This window comes from Nymphalis io, chromosome 8, assembly GCF_905147045.1.
Source record: "Nymphalis io chromosome 8, ilAglIoxx1.1, whole genome shotgun sequence".
Taxonomy (NCBI): domain Eukaryota; kingdom Metazoa; phylum Arthropoda; class Insecta; order Lepidoptera; family Nymphalidae; genus Nymphalis; species Nymphalis io.
Window position 1 is genome coordinate 223,994 of NC_065895.1, and position 22,840 is coordinate 246,833.

At 34.0% G+C, this 22,840-nt stretch overlaps 1 protein-coding gene across 1 annotated transcript in view; it reads left to right on the forward strand.

Moving 5' to 3' along the window:
• The window catches only part of LOC126770201 (somatostatin receptor type 2), a 130,483-nt gene that overhangs the window by 40,177 nt on the left and 67,466 nt on the right, over window positions 1–22,840 (forward strand). The window contains exon 2 of the mRNA XM_050489461.1: window positions 4,108–4,168. The gene's annotated coding sequence lies outside the window, so the exon portion shown is untranslated. The remainder of the gene's footprint in view (window positions 1–4,107; window positions 4,169–22,840) is intronic.

A 22,840-nucleotide genomic window follows, 5' to 3' on the forward strand; every position in this document is an offset into this window, starting at 1 on the left:
AATTGTGTAGAAGGTATTGGTACGAGACATAGCTTTCACTATGTCTTCGTACATGGCTTCGACCTCTTCGTCAGTGTATGTAGACGTTGGGGCATACACTTGTATAACCTTCAAGGCATACCTCTCGGTTATCTTTAAGACAAGGTATGCCATCCTCGCCGACACACTGCCAACCTCCACGACATTGCATCTGAGTGACTTGTGGATCAAAAAGCCGACGCCACCTTGGGATGGTTGGTGTCCTTCTCGGAAGTAGAGTAAGTGACCGGCATCTAGTGTCATCGTGTCCTCGCCCTGTCTTCGGACTTCTGATAGACCTACTATATCCCAGTTAATACGACTTAACTCTACTTCCAATTCTGTCAGATGTTCGTCCAGCCGCAGAGAGCGTCCATTATACGTGGCCAGAAACAGTCGCCGTTTGTGGTACCCTGCCGTAGCCCGGGGATTCTTAGCACCCCCCATCGCACCGTTACCATGGCCGGTACCGTGGCCAGGAATAGTGTGATTACCGGGAATTGGGGGCCGTGAATTTTTGTCGTCGCTCATAGGGGGGTTTTTGCCTTAGTCACCACGCTTGGCAGGCGGGTTGGTAACCGCAGTGGCTGGACATCTTTCACTAATAGCGCTGCTGCCCGCTATCAGGATTTTCATTTTCGGATTCCAGCATTTGTGTGGTTATACCGCCACGATTTCGGTCGCCAGAGCCTCGTTCGTTGATTAGCAGGATGTACCACGAGCAGGTGAGGTTGACGGTAGAGAGCCTAGGTTGTTATCAGCTCCCCTTAAATCCCATCATCATTTATTACATAATCAAAATATTATTCAAAAAGGCTTAAAATTATTTTTTCACCATGGTACTTTATTGAATAAAGTAAATGTAAAACTACCTCATTATTTTATTTTTGTCATTTACATGAAATTAATAAAAGCATTGTTATTCGTGGGCATTAAGAAAGGTTATTTCAAATTATATTAACGAGACGTCTCGTAATTCATTTACAAAATGGTTAACACGCTTGTCACGTATTTGATATTGATTTATTTCATTAACATTTCTAAAACACATAGCACCCCGTCTTATTGCCTCCCCTGGTGACATGAGGGCTACTTAATTTCACGGCCAGAGAATCGGAATTGCGATTCAGCAACTCCCTGTCGAAGTATTTCCGTGCTGCTAGCATTCCTGCTACCATTCCACGTGGTTATGATTTGTAAAGTAGTTATTTTCAATTTTGACTTAAATATATTCAATTTATGACTCAATGTAGGATTCTTATCAACAAGCATCAAATAAAAAACATGAATAAGTAAGGCATATTAGGTACTTAAAAGGAGATTATGTACAAAATTATGTGGACGTTAAATAAGCGTAGAGTAAGGATTTTCGGCTATGACAAAAAAAAATACAAAATACAATAATAACCTTTCTTATAATTTCGATTAAATATTTCATTTAAAAAAAAAGAAAATTTCAACTAAGAATAGAAATGACATAGTATATATAACTCGAAAAAAATAATAATAATAATCATCATCGCACAATTTTTCCTTTTACACTCGAAAAATGGCGCTAATGTTAACATTGGTGCTTTTTATCTTTTAATATTTTTCGGTACGTTCATGTGTTATTGACTTAATTTACATTTGTATTTATTCAACTAGGTTGACCTTGGATTCTTCTCCTTAGTCTTTACTTCAGTACACATTCACATATAGATAAGATTATCCCTGCACGTATAGATTTAGTATTCAGAAAGAATCTAGTAAAATTTTTGTGTTTAAATAATTCATTTACGTAACAAATAAATTGTATTTGATGCTTATTTAATTTTATTGTTTTTTTAAACAACTTTTCGTGTCATTCATTTTGGTCGAGAGATTCTACTTAAGTCCTCGAGCCATTGTTGACAATTATAGAGTAATTTTATGTAGGATAGTAAAGATCTAGACGTCAACTGTTTTAGTAGCAGGTAGGAGGTCGTGGATAAATAATGTTAAGATTAAAATTAATATTTGTGATTATAATTCATCTCGTGCTTGACGGTGAAGGAAAACATCGTGGGGAAACCTGCATGTGTCTAATTTAATTGAAATTATGCCATATGTGTATTCTACCAACCCGCATTGGAGGAGCGTGGTGGAATAAGCTCCAAAACCTTCTCCTCAAAAAAGGGAGAGGAGGCCTTAGCCCAGCAGTGGGGCATTAACAGGCTGTTACTGTACACCATGTATAAATATTTGTTTAAAAACAATTTTATTTTAATCGACTTTACATAATTTCACTTCGATACAATTATCCAATACAATGAAATTTTAGTTAAAATGTCATATAAGAATCATAAGCGATTGCGGAATATTTAAATAGTTTTGTTTTTTAGGTGTTTGACTTGAAGTCAAGTCTGTTATTATAAATATTAAGAATTATAAAAATAGAATGAGAGAAAGTCGTATGCTATTCTTGCCATTAGTAATATTTTGATAGGTATTAAAATAAATAAAATAGTAATGTTTATTAAAAAAAAACATGAATAAATAAAGAATATCATTATATTAATTAAGTATATTATTTTATATATTTCGGAACGGAAGGTTCTATAGCACCCGAATATAATAACTATTGTTGTTATTTTTTATTGATTTATTTTTTAATTTGGAAGATGACAGATAAATCTAACTTGGAATAACATTCTTTTTTTAAGCAATAATTGAAAACAAAAGCTAGTCTTTAAATGTTTGAAGCACTATTTAAACAGATCGAAGATGCAAATTCAATTTGTCTAAATGCCCTATAACCGTGAATCGAAGCTTACAGATAAACATTTTAAAAAGTTTTGAGCTTAATGTATTTACATTTCCTATCTAGCACAACCACTCTGTTGAACCTGTGCTTTTGCAGGCAACTTTTCTTTTAAATATTATGCAGATGCGTTGCACTTACCACTTTTATAAACGTATATTATTATTATTATTTATAGGTTATATTATTTTTATTATATTTAAACAACCAAATCTCCACGGACCTGTCGTCCATACCAATAGAATATCACTCTTAATTGTTATTTAGTTTAGTAATTGATGTGATGGTAAGAAGAGATAGGCAAATGTGTGGTTATTTCTAGGCAGCATCATAATCAAAATTTAAGGAATACATTTTTTATGGTTGTATGTCGGTTGCCTACCTCGAAGGTGAATTTGATATAGCACAGTTGAAATCTACATTGGGATTGTTCAAATATAATATCTTATAACGATATATTCCACTTTGTCCAATTGATAATTTACTTGAAAGATGATTTTATGAATACCAACCATTGTCAACCAACCAACCATTGTCAAACTTATTCAAACACGCTTTCAACACGTATTTGCTCTCGATTTCAATAGTGTGGATTGGAGGTTTGGTTTTGGTAATATTCCTATTAAAGGAAGTATCTATGTATAATTAAATAGACTGCGTAAATGTTAATTTAGCTGTTTGACTAATAAAATCTACAATAATATTATATTAAATAACTCTGTCGGCTTGTCTAACCTAAAATATGGTTTAAAGCAACCTTAAATTCTAAGAAAGCACATAGGCTTTTTATGCTTAAAATCTTAACACACAGGTGAAGCCTAAAGATGATAAAAATGTCATATCACGACACATTACTTACTTTCACCGCATTAGAAGATATTATAGTGCCCAAGTACGCCCAAATAGGTCCAATATGTATTACATCAGTACCGTTATCTGATGACCCCAATTCGACACGGCTGGAGAGATTAGACGTAGGACCACATAGTCCGTCATAGTATGGTTTTAGATGCTTTCCGGGATACGGGATTGTAACACCGAAACGATTAAAGTATTCCTCCAACCCAAGACTTGCACATACCTTGGGATAAGCCTTATTGGTTTAACGATTAGACCACTAAGACAGTTCATTATAATATCGATATCGTCATTTCCATTTATTTGCGGTCGACGCAATATATTTAATAACAACACAAAAATGGATTAGGCAGTAGACTATAAGCACACATTTGGATTTGATTTTTTTTATGTATTTTCACTTTTGCTTTTCATATAAAATTTATATAAATATTTAATTTTAATTACAGGTACATTAAATCATCGCAATTGGAACAATAAGGAGAAACTTTTCCTGTTTTGTGAAATTAGGTAAGTGCCTCGATTTTTTTTTAATACGCTATCCACCCTTCCCGAGTTCACACGGGAAGTACTTAATGGAGACAGTGACAGACTTTAGAGGAACACTTTATCGTAATATATTTTTTTATATTTAAACTTTAACAATTTATAGAGTGAACATATGTTATGTCTTAGAAAAACACAACTGAAATTATTATAATTAGTTTTCCATTAAAACAGATTACACATATTAGACAATTGTCAATACAAAGATTCTGCTATTTCAATTTTGGTAGTCCATTGGCAATTGCAGATTAATATCCTTAAGACCATCTTGTACGTTAAATAAACGGAAATATTAATTTTTAATTTAATTTTTTATTTAAAATTAAGTATATATACTACTGGTGGTAGGGCTTTGTGCAAGCTTGTCTGGGTAGGTACCACCCACTCATCAGATATTCTACAGCTAAACAGCAATACTTGGTATTGTTGTGTTCCGGTTTGAAGGGTGAGTGAGCCAGTGTAATTACAGGCACAAGGGACATAAAATCTTAGTTCCCAAGGTTGGTGGCGCATTGGATACTAAATACTAATAAATATAATAGAGCAAGTGTTCAGTTCCATTGGTCTTTTTCCAAAAAGTAAAAACAATTTTAGTCACTCTAGTTAATTATGTAAACAACTAATGAATTTAAATGAAATTTAGAACACAGACACATGGCGCAACACTTCTTCAACATCAGCTTGCTTAATATCGAAATATTTAAAATCTTCATAATTACTTCCTGGAGCAGTGAAGTTTCTATTTTCTAAATATATGCGTTTTAAAAACACGTTTTGATTGACGACTCGTCTCATCGAACGTCTGAGGTGTTTCATCATTTTGACGGATGACTTGACTGGCAGCGCTATTTACCCATTATTTATTCTCATTCGAATAAGAGTTTTCTTATAAATATTTTTTTTTCAAATCTTCGTCTCAAAAGGAAATAAGGCTTTAGCCTCAATGGTGGCACTTTTCTATATACAGAAACCGAAGAACAAATAAATAATGTGAAAACATATACTATTTCTGTACAAGATTACATTATAGACGAAAAAAACTGTGTATGTGTTTGTTTTTTGCTTAAACTAATCTATTAAAATAAGCTTAGAGTAATATAAAAATTGCTACGAAAAATAATTTATCAAGATCGTTTTTTTTCAAAGTCTAAATATCCCTCGGTAATACATACGGGGAAAATAGTGCATCAGCATGTTTCAGCGAGAATTCTGACAGATTCCGAAGTGGAGTGAGGTTTGAGTAAAGCTCTAAATCCGTCTGCTTAACAAGGGTCTTTGGCAAGAAACCTTAATTACAGTAATCCAGTCTACATAACGATTCCTATCAATGTTCATCGCAAAAACGCAAATTAACTCCATAGTTTTCCGATGTAGTTAACTGTTACCGCTCGACATCGTCTTATTGGCCAATAACTTATACATATATGTTAAAAAATCGTTCTTGTTTTTGTTGAAAGGCCTCTTCTTTTAAGAAGAAGTTTTTGAGAGATTATTTCACCACGTCGCTCTAATGCGGGCTGGTGGATTTTAAATGTAGCACGTCGTATTCCAAGGTATCATTTATCATCCACCTAGCAACTGTCACTTTGCAAATATTTCGTTATTATTAATAAATTATATTCGTTACTTTTAGTATTTTTATTGTATTAGTTATTTCTGGCAACTTATCTGATATTTATGTTACTTCTATGATATAGTAGCTCTCTAATACATTAGATGTTTCCTTATTTCCTAAATAAATAAAGATATGAGAATATTAAAAAAACAACTCAATTTCGTCGATCACAAGCAATTGTTTATATCCTTTCAAAAATAACAGTAAATGTTTAGATATAAGACGATCAAACAAAGATAAATTGAATAAAGAAATGAAATGACAGACGTCTTATATTTGTGTTTATGGATAATAATACGAGAGCTCGAAACTCTTTTGTTACTATCCTTCTTATTAAAAATATATGTTATCTTCTTTCCTTGTAACCGCTAGTCCAAATATTACGCTCAAATTTGCTATATTAAGCAATTTTAAATACACATTTAAGCAGAAACTAATTTAAATTTTTCGTATAAATTAAAGACAGCATTTGCATGCGAATTACGGCGACGTAATTATTATCACGTGCTGTTCCAATGCGCTTTGTGCGATGCATATCAATGCCTTTTAATATTTGAATACCGGCTTTTGTTTTCTGATTATTGGCGTCTTTATATAAAAAAAAATATGTTAACTTTGTGTTAAGTTCGTCCTGATCAGAAATTTATGAATTTATTAATAATAATCAATATGGCTTAGTGGCTCAAATTGCTTGCAGTGTAGGACTGATCTCTCAACAAAAAAAATCCAAAAAAATCGATACAGAACATTTATGCGTATAGCTTACCTACACAAAAACAAAACAAATATTTATAGATTAAATTAAAAAATGGACAGAAATTAAAATTTCGCTGATTGTTTCCGAGGTATTCCTTAGATTTCCTAAAATGTTTATAAAATAATTATTTTATTTTGTGTTCTATTTCAAGAACTTAAGTCTATTAAGCAAGGCCACTTCTACTAACATGATTAGGATTAGGATTAGATAAGGTTTATTTATTCCTAAGAAGATCGGAAACCTTTCTAAATATTTGTTTTGGTTCATTTACAGCTGTTTCTTACTTACACATTTATGATAAACGTAAAAAGAGTCGAGGTGGTAAAAAGTTTGTCTTAAAACTTGTTTGAAGTGTGCGGTTTTACGGTACCTTAATAAAATTATCTTTCATTTGGTCGTGAAATAAAAATTATGATCACAACGTTTCGCTACCGGAGAAAGTTCTTAATTATTCTGTTCATAATTTTGTTAAAATCGAATCATTACCGCATGACGCAAGACTGCAGACTAAAAGGTTTTTTCAACGGTAATATTTTGTACTGTGTCAGTGAGTGTTTTTTTTAAATGTAATTGTAATAACGTGTCTGTTTCCGATAAATTTAATGTTTTTAAAAATATCAAAAAAATATACTTACGTAATAATTTTGGTGTATATAATTAATGAAATGGAGCGAAGTGTTAATTTTCATATAATACAATTAATACTGTGTAAGCGAAAGTTTGGTTGCCAACATCTCGTCGTTCGTTGGCGCTTTTCATCGCTTCAGAACAATGGATAGTTTCTTAGAAGAACAATAAACGGAATACACCGCAAGTCCTAAATCAATTCTGTCACGCGAACAAATGCGGTAAACTTCTGTAATACACGAAAACTTGTGTGAGTTGATTACTCACACAAATGGCAAAAATTTAAGTAATATATTATTGTCATTTCAAATTGAGCTGATGACATTGTTGTAGTGCTGATCTTGAACACTCGTGTTAAGCATTTATTTTTTTTTTTTATATTCGCCGGGAGGGCAAATGACTCTACACCACCTGTTGGTAAGTGGTAGTAGAGTCCAAACGCGACGACGGCCAGTACAGACGGGAAAAACGTTCTGCACTAGCCGCCTTCGCCTTGCCGGCCCGCAAGATGCCTCTTCACGCCTCGTTTGAAGGAACCCGGGTTGTAAGAGGAGGGGAACACGTGAGCTTTTTTTTTTTTTTTTATATCGCCGGGAGGGCAAATGACTCCACTCCACCTGATGGTAAGCGGTAGTAGAGTCCAAACGCGACGACGGCCAGTACAGACGGGAAAAACGTTCTGCACTAGCCGCCTTCGCCTTGCCGGCCCGCAAGATGCCTCTTCACGCCTCGTTTGAAGGAACCCGGGTTGTAAGAGGAGGGGAATACGTGAGCTGGTAAGGAATTCCATTTTTTGGAAGTGCGACAAAGAAAGGAGTTGCCAAATTTCTTTGTTCGCGATGGAATTGATGTCACAGTTAGGCGGTGACATCGAGAACCAGCTCGCGTGGACTTAAGAAGGAAGGGGGAAGCAGGAATTAGAGAGAATAATTCCTCAGAGCACTCGCCGTGATACAGTCGATAGAAAGCGCTCAGTGCTGCTATCTCACGACGCAATTGTAAAGGTTCAAGGGTGTTTGTGACCTTTACGTCGCCAATAATGCGTACGGCACGTCGCTGCAACCGGTCCAAGGCCTCAAGTAGGTACTTAGCGGAGCCATCCCAAAGGTGCGAGCAATATTCCACGCAAGACCGTACCTGTGTTTTGTACAGCAGGCACAGTTGTTGTGGCGTGAAAAAGCGCCGCACCTTGTTCAGAACTCCGAGTTTCCGTGAAGCTGTTTTTATAACAGCCTCGATGTAATCCCTTGGACTAAGGTCGCAGCGAACGTCAATCCCCAGCATGGCGATTTTGCTTTGCATCACCAGCGGAGTACCACAGAGGGAGGGAAGAGGGGAAAATGTTGACTTTTTCGCCGTGAGAGCGCATACCTGTGTTTTCTTGGCATTAAACTCAACAAGATTATCAGAGCCCCATTTGGCGATGAGCTCTAACGTCCTATCGAGTTCAATGACAAGATTCTTCCGCCTCTCCTCAATTTCCGCTCGCCCAGCCACTGCGCGTCCGTGGTATCCACCATGCACTGTACTATCGTCTGCATAGCAATGTATGTTCCCAAGAGAGAGCATATCATTGATATGCAAAAGAAAGAGTGTGGGAGATAGCACAGATCCCTGGGGGACCCCAGCATTCACTAAATAGAATTGTGAAGCGCAACCATTAACTAAAACACGAAGGCTACGCTTGTGTAGGAAGCTGGCAATCCAGGTGTATAGCTGAGCAGGCAGACCATATGCCGGCAGCTTGGAGAGAAGACTTCTGTGCCAGACCCTGTCGAAAGCCTTGGAGATATCGAGGCTGACAACCAACGATTCTCCATGCTTGTCGATAGCTTCACCCCAGAGGTGCGTTACGTACGCTAGAAGATCACCTGTGGACCGTTTTGGTCGAAACCCGTGTTGACGATCATTAATTAAAGAGTGATCTTCTAGGTAATGGATCAGTTGGTTGTTTAAAATCCGTTCCATCACCTTACAAAGTACTGAGGTGATAGCTATTGACCGATAATTTTCCGGGTCAGACCGATCCCCTTTTTTGGGAACCGCTTGCACATTAGCTCTTCTCCAAGCCTCCGGCACACTTCACGAAGAGAGAGAAAGTTGGAACAGGCGCATTAACACAGGAGACAGCTCCGCTGCGCACTTCTTCAGCACTATGGCTGGTATTCCATCGGGACCGCTAGCTTTCCGTACATCAAGTGATTGCAGCTCCGCACGCACATCACGTTGCCTGATTTTAATGTCAGGCATCGTATGGCCACATGCAGGTATTGTAGGTGGCAGTGCACTACAATCATCGATGACGGAATTGTCGGCAAAGAGTTTAGCCAGGAGATCAGCTTGCTCTTGCGGACTGTGAGCTAGCGATCCGTCCGGATTTCTGAGCGGTGGCAGCGAAGGTTGGCAGAAATTTTTTTGCACAGACTTGGTCAGACGCCAGAAGCTACGGGAGCCCCTAGGATGCGAAACAAGGTCATGACCAATCTGTACAATGCGCTGTGCATCCGCTCTCGTGTATGCCTTTCTACAGGACTTGGAATTTTTATTATAGTTTGCTTTCAGTGAGTCAATGTTAGATGCCCCGCTAATGCAGCCGTTGATCCACTTGCGATATGCCGCCTGCTTAGCTGATACAGCATCGGCACATTCACGAGTGAACCAACGGTTACGCGTACTCCTACTGACAAGATCTGAGCTAGGAATGTAGTATTTATTATAGTTATAAAATAATATTTATTTACAAATAAAATTTAAAAATAGCTACTGTATAAATCGTGAACGCCTGGAATGGTGGCAAGAACGCCAGCAGCATTTTCCTATTACTAACGTTCTTAAATGAACTTTCTTAATCAACTTTCATATCATAGGTATAATAATAATTAATTCACTTCCGTATGAATTCCAATTATATATGGTATTTAGTGCGATTAAATAAAACTTGTTCTGTAGCGACAGCAACGCGGGGACAGTTTGCTGCTTATCGAAAGCGGACGATAAACCCGCCCACCTTACGACTCTAATTAAAAACACATGTACGTTATCATCAGCTTCAAAACTTCGCTAACATGGCCGATTATTGTATTCACTGACCGTAAACGGTCAATCGGGCAAGTATCATAACTTCGATACATTCATATTATATGATTCAGAGAGTATTCGTTATTTTTATTATGGGAAACTGGGGACGGCATCGGCAACATTAGTCGAACTAATAAATTTATCAGAAACAGGATAATTGATGTTGAATATGATAACATCAGCTTATGCTTCGTTTTGCGGTAATGATAATGAGATGTGATGCAAAATATACTTCACCTTTGGCTATTACACGCAGCCCGTCTCATAGTCCGATGGTACGACCGTGTTTTCCGTAACATGAGAGTGTATCACTTATCGTGCATCATGCATCGTGCTAATGAGACTTTTTGACTTAAAACTCAAATACATTTATTGGCACGATCCGATTTTTAAACGTAGTACCTCGGGAGTACACCTATATAGACTTGCCACTATACCGAAGGCAGTAACAAACAAGAACAGTCAATTGCTTTTACATCATAAACATGATCCAGGTTTATATTATGAGGAAAATACAGAAATAAATTAAATCTTATGAGTGTTGTGAGACGACGCCAATCGTTAAGTGGCGATATAAAGAAACTTATTATTAATTCTATTGATCGTATCGTGAGATACTATAATATTAGATGTTTGTTTAGTATGTGAAAATGGTCTGTAGGAACAAATTCATATTTGTATTTATTAGTTGAGCTTATTACTACTAGTTGCTTCGCGCGGTTTTGCTCGCGTTAAACGTAACTGCTCCACCTCTTAGGGTCGTAAGGCTATGTAGTCTATAATCTCAATAAATAGTCTATGTAAATGTTTCATGTGCTTAATTTGTGATTATAATTCATCTCGTGCTTTACGGTGAAGGAAAACATCGTGAGGAAACCTGCATGTGTCTAATTTCACTGAAATTCTGCCACATGTGTATCCCACCAACCCGCATTGGAGCAGCGTGGTGGAATAAGCTCCAAACCTTCTCCTCAAAAAGAGGAGAGGAGGCCTTTAGCCCAGCAGTGGGACATTCACAGGCTGTTACATACAGTTACAGTCTATGTAATATAAAAATATGAAAATATGTTTATTAAATATCACTTGAACTTTATATACTAGTCCAGAATATTGTTCATTGTCCACGACGTTGATAAAAGAGATTAGGATCTTACACTTACTATATTGGAATTCATAAAATGTAGATGTCTGTTGCGCATTGGTTGAGAATTCACCCAGATTTAATCGAAATCGCCAATTGGATAAACAAATGCATGAATGAAGAACAAATACTAATACTGTTTTTTTTATATGTAACGTATTTTTAAGACATTAACATTATTTAATGACAACTTGAGAGCCAAATGATGCACGAACCACGTGGATTTAACTAAAATTCAGGTGGGCACAACTCAAGTTTTATTTGCGTAATTTGAGTTTATAATTAACCTCGTGCTCGGTGACGGATAACATCGTAACAACTGCTTGGGTTTGATGAAATTCTGCTAAACGTGTATCAATTAACCTTTTCTTAGAGGAAAAGGCTTTTTACAGCTTAACTTAATTGCAACAAAATATTATAGCAATGTCTGTTTTTATAATTTCAATTAAAACATTTACAATCCCCATATAGTGTGTACTTAACAAACATAGCACAGTCGTCATAAACTAATGTCATAGTATTGCATTAACCACATTAACGTTCCATAAGTGTTGTTAGTAAGCCCGCATCTATCATTTATTTTTATTATCACTTCTAATTGTATGCACAGAGGGCTTATAATCGCCTGCATCGACAGAACTATCGCTGCATATGACAACTTGAGAGCCAAATGATGCACGAACCACGTGGATTTAACTAAAATTCAGGTGGGCACAACTCAAGTTTTATTTGCGTAATTTGAGTTTATAATTAACCTCGTGCTCGGTGACGGATAACATCGTAACAACTGCTTGGGTTTGATGAAATTCTGCTAAACGTGTATCAATTAACCTTTTCTTAGAGGAAAAGGCTTTTTACAGCTTAACTTAATTGCAACAAAATATTATAGCAATGTCTGTTTTTATAATTTCAATTAAAACATTTACAATCCCCATATAGTGTGTACTTAACAAACATAGCACAGTCGTCATAAACTAATGTCATAGTATTGCATTAACCACATTAACGTTCCATAAGTGTTGTTAGTAAGCCCGCATCTATCATTTATTTTTATTATCACTTCTAATTGTATGCACAGAGGGCTTATAATCGCCTGCATCGACAGAACTATCGCTGCATATGACAACAGGGATATTTGTTCGCGAGAGCCACAATTACTGCGGGACAATAACGTTCTAATTGTGTTTCCTATACAATATTCGCCTTCATTTGCTCCTCTTGATGCCGCAGGGCGTCGTATTTCGCTAATAATGTAATCTAGTCTTTGATAATAGTGTTTTCTTGGCAACGATTTGATTTTTATATATATGTCCGAAATATATGTCCGTGATTTATATATAAAATACGGTTTGTATCAAGATAAATGTTATTTTTAATAAATTATTTTTGTTTCACATATTTATTTCTTGGTGATAGATTTTCTGGAAACTATTCAATCATCATATTTAATCATCAGCTATTTCTATTCTACCACCAATAAGCAATAATTTGTTCTGTTTTTGTGTGAAATATGAACGAGACAGTTTAATTTCTAGCTCAGAAAATTGTTGTTCTCATTTTTGGCAATGTCAATACATTTACAATACGTTGTGAGGAATACCTAAAATTTTTTTATAGGGTCCATTTGCCGTCCCTTCATATCAATTTATGAAAATCTCATATATTACGTGGGTACATAACTGATGTTAATTAAAATATAGTAAATAAAATATGTGGATAACTCTTAAAAACTACATATCATGATGATATTTAAATAGAACTTTTTACAAACGCCTTAGTTATACTGTATATTTTGTAATACTAATTCTCAGTTTACGAAACGGCTTCACCCGGAGAAATATTTAATTTTAAATAGATTACTATCTCTTTAACGTGATATCTCTTTGAGACCCCTAAAACGTAAAGGTCCCTATTTCTTTTCCTTTGTGTACTTTAAATAATGACATTTTACAGGTCGATTGGAGCCCACGGTCAAAGCTCGCGTTTAATTTTGCGAAATTATTATTTATTGCGCCTCTTTCTTACGAAACAAAGGTTTCAAATTTCAAAGCTTTTTGTATTCTACTGAGAGATTTCCGAGGTAGACCAGAGATTAGAACTGGTGAATGTTAACCGAAGATTGACAAGCGTTAAAACATTTATTTTACTTTTTTACTTGTATGAAGCTGAACGTTGAAAGTCAGACAGTCAGGATATTTTATATACAGATTATGAAGCAAATAAATAAAAATACTAACATTTCTTCGAGTTCGAAGAGAGCGTGACAGAGAATGCTAAAAATAAATACATACAGAAGTATATGACACGACAAAGGCTCGACTCTCAATCCCCTCGATGCTTCCCGAGTTGACGTTTGATATTTCTCGTCAGTATTTCCTTTGGAAAACGTATGCGATGTATTCATACTAAGCGTCATAAAAATGCAGCTTGTATTATAAATTGAATGAAGTCGATTTCAAATGTTACTTCCGATACGAGTCTATAAGAGTCGAAATTTTAAATGACGGATGAATTTTCTTGTTATTCTCGTTTGTTATAATTTATATAAATAATATAATATAATATTCATTATTTTATAAAATAAATGAAATTAAAAGCTACCAAGAGTTGGAATGAAGATTCTACCGAGAAAAATTCATCAATAAACTCAATAGTAATCTAATTACAGATCAATTACAATTACAACTAACGATATTGTGTGACCACTTGCCACAAGTCTTCATGAAAAAAAAACAATAAATATTTTGTATATTTTGAATTAATTGCTTAGTAATATTATGGGATAGAAGATATGAAAGAATGACCTAGTTTACATTCTCCGTTTACGAAAAAATCCAGTAAGTCTAAAATGTAAAGCCTATATTTAAGCTTGAAAAATAGATTTATGTAAATATAATCAAGGTCACGGATAGAATTCGTAAGCACAAAATGTGTTTACCGTGTAAAATCATTAGTGTGTTCCAAGCTTTAATAAATTTATATCTCAAAGGAGCCATTCCGGTTAACCAGACTGACTATTACCGTCAATTATTGAATTACATAATCAGCGTAATGGTAATTACACTAAGCACTCATGTGAGTGATCCAACTATATGTGTTTAAATATATACATACATATATACAATTACAGATAACTAAGAAGTATTAACACTAAACGTTTATGAGTATTTGTTTATTTATATAATGTTTATTTTTAAGTGATTTTTTATTATTTACCCTATTTCCATTTCTGAATGTACTCCTGACAATGTGTTTCCAAAATTTTATGATGATCAGTAGAGCAGTCAAGACGTAAGGTTGATATGATTTACAAAATTATATACTCGTATAATGATAACAGCTTGTAGTAAACATAATGTATAAGATGTATAAGTTGCGTATGATTTTTTTATTATTTATTAATCAAAAAGAGTAGCTGCTGAGTTTATGCTGCTTTTTTTCAATATATTCTTTAGGCGGCTGTATACCACAGTAGTACTTAATTAAAGGAATTCTATGCATCGTGGTTTAAATACAACCGATATCAAACAGTTTCGTAGTAAACATTTATATATTTATGATGCTAGAGCTTTGTGCAAGCTCGTGTCTGGGTAGGTACCACCCACTCATCAGATATTCTGCCGCAAAACAGCAGTACTTGGTATTGTTGTGTTCCGGATGGAAGGGTGAGTGAGCCAGTGTAATTATAGGCGCAAGGGACATAACATCTTAGTTCTCAAGGTTGGTGGCGCATTGGCGATGTAAGCGATGGTTAACATTTCTTACAATGTCAATGTCTATGGGCGTTGGTGGCTCATATGCTCGTCCGCCTATGCTATAATGATATACAAACAGTCATTCAGACTATTAGCGGTAGTCCATGAATTATAAAAGAAATAAGTAGTGCTGGTAATATATATATTACACGTTAAAGCTTTGACCGCACAAAATATAATATATTACTTTGTTTCAGGGTACTTTTATCTATTTGCCTTTGTATTTATTATTAAATTACACTTTGAACGGCACAGTTGGATAAAGGTAAAGGTTGAGTGAAAAAAACTTTTGTGCCTTTAAAAAATAGGTTGCCTCCGAGTATTAATTTTTTTACGTAAGTATTATTATTTTGGGTATGTGTTGTTGGTCAGTCAGTCAAAACAATTATTATTAGAAGAGTCTATTAACGAACGGCGGGGATGCTTCTCAATTAAAATTTCTCTTCCTTGTCTACTTTAGTCTTAATATTCTGTTTTATTTTTATTAAACTCTTAGCTCGTTCACACATCTTTCGCAAAATTGTTTTTCAACTATCTCGTTCGCACACATCATTCCTCTTCTCTTACTCATGCATTCGTTCCGTTCCACTGTCAGAACATAGTAATACCATAATTTAACTTGCTTTTTTTAATAAATAATCAGCATAAATTAATATTCATTTATATATTTATATTGAAGGTATGTCTTTAGCATAAAAAAATTATGGCTGTAATACTTATTTACTAAATAGCACGAAGCACTTATTGTAAATGGGTATCAATAAATCAGTATTTATTGGTTCCGTTGGATGCACTCCATGTGATATTTACTTTAAAATGTGTGTCGAGGCGTCGTTTCTTTGCCAAATAGTTTTGGGCTTGCATTTAAGATGATTGATCATTATCGTGAAATGTAACAGTTCTTATTTCTTTGGTATTATAGTTTGAGGTTAGAAAAAAAACTATTCAGTAACATTACAAAATATATACTTAATTTTGTATAAATTATATATTTTTTAATGATATACAAACATTCATTCGAACTATTAGCGATAGTTTTTTTTTTATAGAACAGGAAGGCGGACGAGCATATGGCTACCTAATGGTAAGTGGTCACCAACGCCCTTAGACATTGGCATTGTAAGAAATGTCAACCATCGCTTACATATCCAATGCGCCACCAACCTTGAGAACTAAGATTTTACGTCCCTTGTGCCTATAATTACACTGGCTCACTCACCCTTCAAACCGGAACACAACAATACCAAGTACTGCTGTTTTGCGGTAGAATATCTGATGAGTGGGTGGTACCTACCCAGACGAGCTTGCACAAAGCCCTACCACCAGTAAAAGTCCATGAATTATAAAAAAAAAGTAAATGATAACTTAACGATCTTTGAAAGCGTTATAGCTTATACGCCATCTTTAATTATTTAAATAAAACTAATTGATAAAAATCGGGGATAATTAAATTACCATAAAGTCTAATAATGAACAAAACTAGTAAAGAAAAAAGCATACGGACTTAAAATAGGCCGTATTGTAGTTCCATAGACAGGCAGTATAGTTTTTATTGTTTCACGAAAATGAGAGCAGCGCGTTTACAGCGCATTTATAGCGCTATGAACACTAAATTGTCAAACAAGAGCGATCGAAATGTAATGGAGTTACTTAATTAAGGCTTCGAACACACCTACGTGAAACAGTACCTTATAGGCGAACACGGCGGCAGATCATTTGCAAAGGTGTCTTAGCGATCCAGGGAGAAAAGTACATTATAAAAACTTTGAAGTCTCTTCGCGTACAGGTGTGGCCAAATCCTCACAAATGATTCTATTATTGCTTCGGTCGGACAGGTGTAATCCATATATAATGCGCGTTTGTTGAACATTTCCATTGAAAATGTTCAACGAACAAAATAATACGAACTTTTAATATATTTACTTCGAACATATATAAATATATTTCAATTGAAAACATTTTTACTTTATAATAATTAAGTAAATAATAATGAATGACCTAAAAACAAATATTACAAAATTAATGTTATATCTCATATAAACAATGATACTAGATGGTGTCTTGTTTATCTAGTCCCGCGTTACTTTAGTTTTAAGATCCCGATTTCAGATCCTGGTCCAGGGTTCAAATTCGAAGTTGGGATCGGCCACATTAGCCGTTCTATAAAAGGATTGTAATTTATTTTAAATATTAACATGTTCACATAATTAATCGTTATACAGTTGGCTACATTTTGGGCAGAGTAAAATTGCAATATTAATTTTAATTACTCTTTTAAAATATTTGTGTTTTATTTTACAATTGTATCAAATTAACAACTATGTAGGTATTGTATGTGTTCATTGATGTCACATTAATATGAAAATACATAACAATTTATATGAAAATTTAAAGTAATTACGTGAAATTCATTTAATATGTCATTCTACGTTGGGAGATTATTTTTGGTTCCAATAAATGTTATTGCAATTACATAAACGTTATATCGTAAGCCAACTGGATACTAATTAATAAATATAAAAAAAATATGGAAAAATAATAAAATATAATATCTACACTTGTCAAGCCGGTTGGCGTGGTTGGTAGATACTTGCCTTTCACGCCGTAGGATGTGTTTGTTTACGCCATGAACATGTCTGTTTGTCCCGAGTCTGAGTGAGTCTTACATATATATATACATATGTAATTCCTATATATATATATAGGAAAAATAGTATATGTTGTATGTTATTTGTCTGGTTTTTATATCTCAAGCTCTGCTTAACTTGGGTCAGATGACCGTGTGTGAATAATGTTCCAGAATATTATTATTATTACTTATAAATGATAGTATATATTATTTTGGAATGCCTAATGGAAAATTCTACTACTCAATCAAACTCAAATTTTAGTATATAATATCCTAACTAATGTTATAAATGAGAAAGTAAGATTGTTTCTTTATTGCGCTTTGTCGTTTCTACTACTCAACTGATCATCATGAAATTTTGCATACACGTACGGGGTATTGAAAAGGACATAGGATACCTAACATCTGCTTGCCCCACACGTGGGCGAAGCCGCGCGCTCAAACTAGTTGTTATGTAAGTATGCCCTTCGCAGTTTAGGCCGCTTTAAATTTAGACTATTGACGGGACAACAGCAGTTTCATGTTATTATAATAAATAGAAGAACAATACAAACTATATTAGTTTTGACATTACCTCCCTTAATATTCTTCGTAAAATATTTATTTATTCAATAGACTAATATAATCTAGAATAGAAAGTTTTAATTGTCATATATTAGATTACAAATGGTTTAATCACGAAAATAACAACAAGAGATGATTGTGAAAATTTGTAATTAAATATATTAATTTATATTTAAAACTTATGCGTATGTATGGAAATTCAATTTTCTGAATTGTAGAATTATCTTGATAACGAGAAACCCAGTATTCGCTTTTAATACGTTTATTACTTTAATTGAATAAAAAGTGAAAAGTTCTAGACAGAAATGGAAGGGAGGCCTGCTTTTAGGGGTAAGGGGACTAGTCCTGTTTAAGAACACTCCGCTCTTCCATTAAAATAATTTATATTAGAAATGAACGTAAACAAAGTAACTAAAGTAAATGAAAAATAAAAGAAACATTTTTTATACGGATGGATGCGTGTTTGTTTGTTTGTGATTTTATATATTTTATTATAAGACTCGATAAAGATTCCTTTTCTTCATAATTTTCTCGTAATGTAACATTATATATATATATATATATATAACAACGTCTATAAATTCAAATACACCACTTCAAAGCTTTAAGACACGCTTCTATTATTTCGCACTCAGCTGCAGCGACTCGACTGAGAAAAACACTTGTCTGTTGTGTGCCATTTTAGCGCACAACACGACACGTGCCGGTTGAAAATAGATAAAAAGTGAACAGTTTCACAATTATGAAACGTTTGCTTCATTTTTTAGTTTAAATATGTTAAATATATAATCGTCACGTCTTTATACAATTTTTTTTATTTACATCAAAGGAGTAGATACTGCTTTCGTTATTAGACCAAGAATACTAATTCTACGCCTTATAACATTTACCGTAGTATACTTAACCCGAGTCATTTGACTTATTTTATATGAGCTGTTGATATGAAACGCATAACAGTTGCATAATATGAGGTCCTGTCATTTAATTAAAAAAAAAAAACAAAATATGATACATTTTCATTTTACTAACGAATTTTGGCAAAATTATGAATCATATATTCAATTTTATACAAACCACTGGTTATATATACAACTCATTTGACAAATAATAATATAAATTTATACAAAAATTGTTCCAGAAACTATTCAGGGTGACGAACATCTCATTTCGTAAATGTTATACTTTGCAAATGTGTTGCATGTCGTATTTTTTATTTAACCAAGTTGTAACCTAATTTTATTCAAGATAATTATTAAAAGGATGCAAAACATCACGAGCTAGCTTACATTTTGGATGAAATTCAGCCTCACGTATATTCATCAACCCGCGTGGTGGGATATGCCTGTGTACAAGCTACTTTTGACCATTCAATCATTTTGTTATTGTACATAATAATAATACTTTTTAAAAACTTCAAATATTATAAATTCGAAAGTAAGTCTGTATGGCTTTTACCCTTTCACGGCAAAACGAGTGAACCGTTTAATGAAATTTAGTATGAAGCAAGCTTGAACCCTAAGGAAGTACGTACAGTATTTTTTATCACCCAACACCTGTCCTCCCTCTAATACGCGGGCGAAGACTACTCAAAAAGTCGTGAATACAATTTTGAAACTTCACACGGCTTCTAAGGTTGGAATTTTTTTCCGTAAAATTTGACATTTTCACTAATGGGGAATGTTTGTTCGTAACTTCGTTTAACTTTATGAAGAAAACAAATGTGTACCAAGGAAGTTGATGAATAATAATGCTTCCTTGAATAGATAATGTTTGCGTTTCCTTTTCAAATGTACTCTAAAAATAAAGCAAAAGTATTTGTGATTTTTGTTAATATTATCAGTGACGAGGTATTAATACATACATAACAAATCTGTAAGGAAACATCTTTGTAAATGTTATGTTATAGGATTCTTTTGAGGTGGAGATTTGTAGCTTATTTTTTATATTCCATTGTGGGTTGGTACACATACGTGCAGGTTACCTTTCGAAGTGTTTCTTCACCGCTTAGCACGAAATGAACAAACTTAAGAAAAATATTACAGTTCAGTGGTGCATATCCGGATTTTACTCCACAATCTTCTTTTTTGTTCACATTTGTGTTCCAACTACCAAAAAACAAACACTATATAATCATTCTAATATTATAAAAAGGTAAGTATGGTTAATTCATATTATGGATAGTTTGTAGTTTCAGAGCGGATCGGAGAGCTAAACTAAAACTAGAACGGACATAGATCCGTTCTAGTTTGAAGCCTATGCTATATACGAACAGCACGTTTTGTATGAAGTATATATATTTTATTATGTAGACTTAGTTGGAGAAAAAATTATTGATCCGGGTCTTTGTACGGCGAAGTTTGGCGTAACTGAAATCCGTAAAAACTTTGTACCAGACATTTCTAGATCTCCAAAATGCCTACAAAAACATTGAATTAGCATATTTCTATTATTGATATAATAATATCGTTATTTAAGGTATTTATTTATTTGTTTAGATAAACGCAAAATCTACTTAACCGACTTTTAAATTTCATTCACCATTTTTCGTTTCATTTTATTCACGGTACAGCAAGTAAGGTATAAATCGTTTCCTATAAAATTAATTAGTGGCGTAAAATAGATAATTGCTTAATCCGGACGAAGTCGGGGCGGGCCGCTAGTCTAATATTTATTACAATGATCACGTCCATCTCATCGTATTATTGTTTACTAGCTACCCAACTAACTTTTCATTTCAAGTCTACATAACAAGTTTATATCCGTAATACATAAAAAAAAATTATTTAATTGGCGCGCGCAAAAAATAAGCTCCCAGTCGGCAAATTTTTTTGGCGACATCTTTAACAACGTATATTTCAGCCATTTTATACAAAACCTTAATAAATTATACAGCGGCAGAACTTTGATCTATAATATGTAGTGATTTGAAAGCATTGTTGAAACATTCGGTGTATACATGTGAAGTTGACGTTACATGTAGTTTTACATGGAGAAGATTTAATTGTGTCCACTTTATTGTTATTCATCTTTAGCTGCCTGTATATACAGAGGCTAGACGTAGGTTTGTAAATATATATTACAGACGTTAGGTATAATTAAGCCTAGCCTAGGTTCCACCTCGGTTTTTGTACTTGCTTCATACTAAATTTTATCAAAATCCGTTCAGTGGTTTAAGTATGAAAGCATAACAGATACATATAATATTATTAAAATATTTCGGACATTCGACGCTTGCTATGAAAGTATTTCCAATACTGATTTAACATTATATCTCCAAGTCACATCACAGCGTACAATGCATTATAATAAAATAGCGTTAGCTGACAATAGTCGACGCATAAAGATGAAAATAGTCAAGGCATTATTAGCCTGATGGACCATCAAGAAATACGGCAAAAAGCTATTTCTATTCGGCCATCAGTAATCCATCCACATACAATGGTGCGGGTGGACAATATGACAAATGAGGAGGTGGCTCCGTACTGACCGTGAGGACTTATGGGTCATTAGTGTCTCTCTGTCACGCAGCGGGTTGTTTCACCGAGCTCATCCACTAGAGTATATTTTGATAGAAAATATTAAGGAAATTACACCATAATATATTTAAGTATCCATTCGCGGCAAATTTATTTTAATATATTTTTAAAATTTCGTTATTTATATACCTGTGTTTTTACATAGAGCCATCTTTATCGAATATCATAACAATTACTTTTGTGATTTAGTCGTGATGATGTAACAAACAAACAGACAAAATATGTTGTCAAAAAGTACATTTAAATCGACTCACTAGCACTGGTTAGTCCAATGTCACCAGGAATATACGCAGTTAATCTTTTTCATCAAACTAATTTATATATCCTGTTTTAGTATCAACTCCAAGCTCTTTTATCATCTGCACCGGATTAAGTTGAATAATTGAGCGGTATAATCATTACACGATAAAACATATGAATGTTGCAATCCAACTCGAATATTATTATTATTATATTACATAACGGAAACGATAACACACGAATGTAAAAACGCTGAAGTAATAATAATTGCAAACATTTATTATTGTGAAGTGAAACTCTTTGAATTTATTTAAATTTTGATTGCAATGTTTCTATTTTAAAAGGAAACGGTTTTGGTGCTTCTTTATATTTTACGGATACGATTTATTTTTATTTTATTAAACACAAATAATGTAATAGAATGAAACTTTACCCCAACAAAAAAATAGAAAATAAAACAAAAAACGACGACATGACGACATGACAATGACATTACCAGACATTGCTTTTTCAGTGTTCCACATGGTGGTTGGGCTTTGTGCAAGTCTGTCTGTGTAGATACCACTCATAGATTTTACCTCCAATCAGCAACACTTAGTATTGTTGTGTTCCGGGTTGTAAGTCACCAAGTTAGTTAGAAACAATTTTATTTATGTAATATAATAATAATGTTATTCGAGTTGGATTGCAACAT